The sequence below is a fragment of the Bidens hawaiensis genome, unplaced genomic scaffold (assembly GCF_021521415.1).
Source record: "Bidens hawaiensis isolate Kalapana, Puna unplaced genomic scaffold, B.hawaiensis_p1.1 tig00030669_1, whole genome shotgun sequence".
Lineage (NCBI taxonomy): Eukaryota > Viridiplantae > Streptophyta > Magnoliopsida > Asterales > Asteraceae > Bidens > Bidens hawaiensis.
In genome coordinates this window covers 133205-139723 of record NW_027495122.1, presented here as the reverse complement: position 1 = coordinate 139723, position 6519 = coordinate 133205, and the positions used below count along the sequence as shown (strand labels likewise).

At 37.0% G+C, this 6519-nt stretch overlaps 1 long non-coding RNA gene across 1 annotated transcript; it reads left to right on the top strand.

Annotated features, from left to right (window-relative positions):
- The first annotated feature begins 4583 nt into the window (after positions 1–4583).
- LOC143580828 (uncharacterized) lies at positions 4584–5668 on the top strand. Its single transcript, XR_013143727.1, has 3 exons — positions 4584–4780; positions 5337–5436; positions 5514–5668. It is a non-coding gene; the product is annotated as an uncharacterized LOC143580828 (long non-coding RNA).
- Positions 5669–6519: the final 851 nt, after the last annotated feature.

The window sequence follows — 6519 nt, the reverse complement described above, 5'->3', positions numbered from 1 at the left end:
ATCCATGTTAGTGACCCAGGATATTACTGAATCATTTATCATTGTTAGAGTACAGTTACATAACAAAACAACAAAACATAAGTTATAACTTATAAGTTAAAACAACTTTGTTAACCTTAACATGTCTTACTAATGTCACATATTTTGGCAGATTATTCAGGAGATGATCTTCACAAAGTTTTCTAAACAAACAATTGACATAATTTATAAAGTTGGGCTTGATGATTTACTGCGAGCTCAGAAGATCACGGGCTTCTATTAGAGTGGCCTAGTAACAATTTTAGTCGGCCATTTATGGGCTTAAGTTTGGCATTTAAATACATTTCCCTTGGTTGCTGTGGCTTGTGGGGCCAAAAAAAAGGCGTTAAAGTTGGCTGGCACATCTATAACCCCGAGTCAAACGTTATTCATAAAACGTTGAATCAGTTCACAAATAAGTATACGATAATATATTGAAACAAATACGATGATCCTCCGTAGACTAGCTAAATCTACGAATTAATATGACGAACCCTGAGCCTATAACCAAACCACGACTTATATCCTTTTGCCCTTTTCAAATCTCACAGATGGATATACGCACCCTGTTTCGATGCAATATCGGAGGTTATCGCGACTAACCTAACAGTAGGGGGAAATGTCAACGTCAATAGTACTATTCGTATATTCCTGTGGCTAACTCCGTTAGCTAATGGTTATAGTATGCAAGCAAGGGACTTATAGCACTACATAGTTCAACTCATGTTCGCATAATGATTGTGTGCTTTGTTTCTAATTATCGTATATAAAAGCAGTTGTGTATGTTTTCCACCCCCGGGTAAATAAAACTGTAAAACCGTAAAAAGGGGGTAGTGAAACTCACCTCGTGAGTTCAGTAGTCGTTTCGCTAGCAATTTCAGATAATTCACAGTTCCGCTGCCTTCACACGTCCTAAACGCGTAAGGTCAGTTAGTTCGTTATCGACTTGCAAGTCGATTTATGCTAGTCGCTATCACCCAACTAGTAGTTTCGTTGTTTGATTGTGTCGGTTGCTTTCACCAACCGAATTTTTAGCTTGTTCGTGTCGGTTGCTTTCACCAGCCGAGCGTTTCCTTTATTAAATTTGTGTCGGTTATTTTCACCAACCTAACGTTTCTTTTAATTTTTGGACGACTTGTTGGATATAAGTTTTTATATAAATATATATATATATATATATATTAGGAAAACAACTCTTATTAGTGTCGGTGTTCCTTTAGGCATAATTGGTTCATTTGATCGAGTAATAAATAAATACATATTAAAGTCATATATATATATATATATATATATATATATAAGTAATGTTTCTTTAATTATTATTTTTACATTTTTACGTCCAACATATATTCATTTCTCCAAAACATATATTTTTGTACACATCACCCAATACTCATATACTTCCCTAATAATCGAGTTATCAAACCTTTGAGCCGTGTTTTACTCGGTTAGATTCTTGTGTATCTGTATTTATATCTTTCTCAAAGCCATTTTCCACCATGTTTTACTACTAACATAAATATAAGTGACCTTTTGTTTTTCTAACACATCTTAGTTTATGGAAACCCATCATTTTATTAAGCATATATAATCATACTTAAGGTTCATAATCATGTTATTGTGTAGATCACTATTTGGGTGAATAAACATAGCATAAACACAACTTTTATCTAAACATAAAGGTAAATTAGTGTAGTTTAGCTCACTTAGTTTTTGGATTTGGGTAGCGAGGGATTAGAGAATCTTGAGCTTGTTTCTTCGCATGATGTTCGTCTAACTTCTAGAAAAAGGTCTCCTACACGTTCTTGATTCTCAACATAAAGAAAGAGTGGAAAGATTAGAGGTAGCAGATGTTGGTAGTGCTTCCGTGGTGATACGGTGGTCACTAGAGGCTGGTGGTGGTTTTCGGTGGTGATGAGTAGGCAACGGTATATTGCTGGTGTGCTACGGTGCGTTACGGTCACGTTTCAGTGTGTTACGATGAAGAAGGTGTACGGTAAAGCTGGTAGAGGTCACGAGTTGGAGTTATGGTGGTGCCATTGCTGCCATGCGGGATTAGAAGGGTGGTGGTGATGGTGGTTAAAAGATAAGGAGCCGAGAGGGTGAGAGGAGCTTTGGAGAGTGGTGGCTTGTGGTGGTGCATGGTGGCCGTGAGAGAGGGTGGGTGGGTGGTGAAAGGTGATTTCATTGTGGTTCTTGGAGGTGGTAAGGTGGTAGGGAAACAACTGTAAGATCACCCGTAGTGGAGCTTCGTGGGAAGCGTTTTGTGGTATAACGTCGGGGGCCCACCGCCCCCCCCCGGCGTTTTGGCTATTTTTTTTTTGAACGTTGTATGTAAAACGCGAGAAATGGCACACATATAAAAAAAAGAGCCGTTGCATATGAACGTTGGAAAGGAATAAATTTTTTTTTATTTCCTATATATTAAACCATTTCATCCCGAATCAAAACTCATCAAACTTATAAAAATTCTCTTTCAACTCTATAATTTCTCACACAAAATTCACTATATAAATGGATCCTCCATCTATATATAAACAGTTTTTCGGGCCCGACCAACAAGCCGAGGACGTGGCGGAGGAACAGGCGGTGACGAGTGAGATTATGCTCGCGACAACTTATATGAATTTCGTTACGAGTGCGATTAGCTCTCCACCACCCCCCATTTCAAAAAGAGCATATATCGAATGGGATCGTACCGAAGCCAACAACCGGTTGATGGCGGATTACTTCTGCGACTCGCCGAGATACAAAAGCCCGAAGACCTTTAGACGTCGTTTTCGGATGTCTAAAAATTTATTTATGCGCATCACCAATGATTTGGAGCGTGAGCTTGATTACTTTAAGCAAAAGTCGGACGGTCAAGGGACGCTAGGATTCACGGCTATTCAGAAGGTTACGTCAGTCATACGCGTACTCGCCTACGGAAACACGGCCGACATCAACGACGAGTATTTAAAGATGGCCGATAAAACAACTCGTGACACCTTGGAATATTTTAGTTACGGTACGTTTTGTTTTTTTTAAAATAGTTTTATCACTTGTTTACTTTAATCATTTATTTTATAAAAGTTGTGTAAAATATAGGAATATTGAAACTACATGGACCACATTATCTGAGAGAGCCCAACTGTAACGATCTACAACGTCTTTACGAGACACATACAAGGGTGCATGGTTTCCCCGGCATGATAGGGAGTGTAAATTGCATGCATTGGGAATGAGCTAATTATCCAATTGTATGGCGAGGTCAATTCACACGAGGTGACCAAAAGGGACCAACGATCAGCCTTCAAGCGATTGCTTCATACGACCTTTGGATTTTGTCGGCATTCTTTGGTGTTCCAGGTTCCAACAATGACATAACCGTCTTAGAGCAGTCGCCTGTGAGGGAGAGTTACATATCTGGGACCGTTCCCCTCGCTTCGCTTTGGGCTAACGATAACTTCTACCATCATGGGTACTATCTGGGTGATGGAATTTATCCAGAGTATGCGATAATCGTTAAAACATTCAGAGACTCGATGGATGAAAAAAGACAGTATTTTAAGAAAGTGCAAGAGTCTGCGAGAAAGGATATCGAGAGGTGTTTTTGTGTTCTTCAACAACGATGACATTTTGTAAAAAATTCTTGTCGTCTATGGTCTTTAGAAAGAATGAAATGTGCTATGTAAGCGTGTATCATAATGCATACATGATCATCGAGAACGAGGGAAGAGCAATATGTCCAACTTTCATACCGGGCCCGGATCCACCACGGACTCCGGCAAGTATGGAGCAAAGACTCGAAAACTCGGATTCCGTGCGGTCAAGAGAGATACATAACGCACTAAAGGAGGATTTGGTCCAACATCTTTGGATGTATCGGCCTTTGCCTGGTGAAAACGATGATCAAAACGAGGGCAACAATGAAGACGATGATGAAGACGACGACGATGGAGAAGACGATGAAGACGAAGAGAACGACGTCAACGAGGACGAAGACGAAGACGACGACGAAGAGGGCGAAGATGACGAGGACGACAACGACGATGGCGAAGAGGGTGAAGACGACAACGACGACAAATAGTTTTTATTTTATTTTCATGTAACATTTATTTAATAAAATATTATTGTTATTTGATTATTCTTATTAAAAATTAAAAAAAAAAAGTGTAAAAGTGACTGGGCGCCACGTGGCGCATAATGCCTGGGGGTGGAGAGTTATGACTACATCATGTTTTTGTAAAAAACCATAACTCTGACTTGGCGCCACGTGGCGCATAATGCCTGGGGATGGAGAGTTATGACTACTCTGGTCTAAGGAAGGTGAGGGTGTTTAGAAGTACGTTACGGTTATAATAAACAAAGCAAAGAGGAAGTTGGTCTTGAAGTCTTTGTTAGTGTACTTGCAATTTACAGTTTACACTTGAGGATGGCGTTTGTGAATTATATATTATATGGCCAGAGAAGAGTGAACTTCAATTTGAGCCATAGAAAATACCTGATGTAATCCTGACTATTGATATTGATGTAGCGGTTACAGGCGGTTTTCTTTCTATCTAATCCTCTCTCCTGCGGTTACTTCCCTCTTCTTAACCACACGCTCCCGCAACCGTCTGTTCTAATTCTACACGTTCTTCCAACTATCTTCTTCTGCTTTTATGTCTCTTGAAGCCGGTGACAGGAATCATTGTTTATGAACTTGAAGATTCAATCAATTGGTGTTGGATTCTAAGCAATAATTCCAATTGCGCTGGTGCGTCAACTAATCGCCGGTCAGGTAATAATTGTTGTATGATCAATTTTTTTATTAGCTACAATGCAATCGTATGATTGATTAGGTTTTGGTTTTCATATTCCTTCTCTAATTACTGATTATGCATTCTTCCATCTCCATTGGATACTATTTTAGGGGTACTCTTTGTATTTTAGGGTTTTTTTTCTTCCATGAACACACAAATGTGATATTGATTAGTGCTAATCAAAATCACCAAAGATTTTTATCATAGATGATGTACCTGGGTTGTTTTGATCACACAAGCTAAGCTCTGAACTTTTATCAGACAGTGTTTTCTTTAATACTTACAATTAAAATGCTTACATATAGTTATTGAGCATTTTAAATGAAAATATTATCATATAGATAACATGCAATACTGAAGACATCTTAAACTCTTTTTTCACATAAGTTTATGAAGATTTTAAGTAATTATATTTATATTGATTGGTATAGTTTGTTTAACCATATCAGACTAATTGTTAAATTAGTGTTATACATATCTCTTGCATATAATACAAAAATGTACTTATTTATTTTGATTTTATTTTTTTATCAGATCCAAGCAAGATATTTTTCAAAAAAAGTTTTGATCACAATTTCACTTTACTAGCTAAATTTCACGCCTGAACTCGACCTTCAGATTCCAACTGCTTTTGGTAAGCACCTTTTGTTGTAGTTTATCTTCAATAATTTATTTTCAAACTCTTTTTATTACTTGTATTTGTTTTTATAGACCCCTTTGCTGAAGCTATTGTTGAGGATCCTGGTGATGGGTCAAAAGAGTACATTCATATTCGCATTCAACTATGTAATGGTAGGAAAAGCTTGACAACTGTGCAGGGTTTAAAAAAAGATTTCAGTTACAATTAGAATTTGAAGGATCTCAAAAGGGAATTCTGTTGAAATGGCACTGTTGTTCCTGACTCTTGACTAGGCCATGCCAGGTTACTTATCTTGCATTATTATTATTATTATTAAATCTAAAATTGTCATTATCATTTTTTTGGTTAATGTTGTTTTAAAGGTCGTTCAGCTTCATGATGATCAGAGAAAGAACATCTTTACCACTCAGATTATTATTTTGATACTTTGTTTTAGACAACATACATAAATTAATGTGCCAAACCAGTTTCGGTTCAAAAGTGATTACTTTTTAAACTTGTCGAAACGGTTTCAGTTTAATATCAATTGCTTTGTAATTTGTTGCAACAGGCGGTGTTAGGTTGATCCAGAACAGTTTTGGTTCAAAATTTATATTTTTTTCTTAAATAATTATTTAATGTCAAAAAGAGATTACAAATTTCATATTATTTTAGCGAGTAAAGTACAATTTTACTTCCTAGTTTATCGAAAATACTCCTAGGCCGACGGTTATAATTTGGCTTTTTTCCAGTCTATTAGTTTCAGTTTCATCTCAATTAAAACGAAATGTCTAACACTGTTAAAATGAACCCATTCCTTTTGGCGTTGTTCGGCGCATTTGATTTGGATTGTTAAAACCGTGACAAGGTATCATCACAATTAAGCGAACTGAAATTTGAACTCGACCATGAAACCGGTCTTATCAAGGAATATTTATCTTTTCTTTGAAGCATCACTGTTTACTTGGACTTGTAATTAATATATTAATATTAATGAGTAGGTTGACCACATATTATATTCATTCGTGGTTTCCTTTTAGCTGACAAGGAGTTAGGAACCAACTATGATCAAATTGACATGTATGAGATGTTACATTT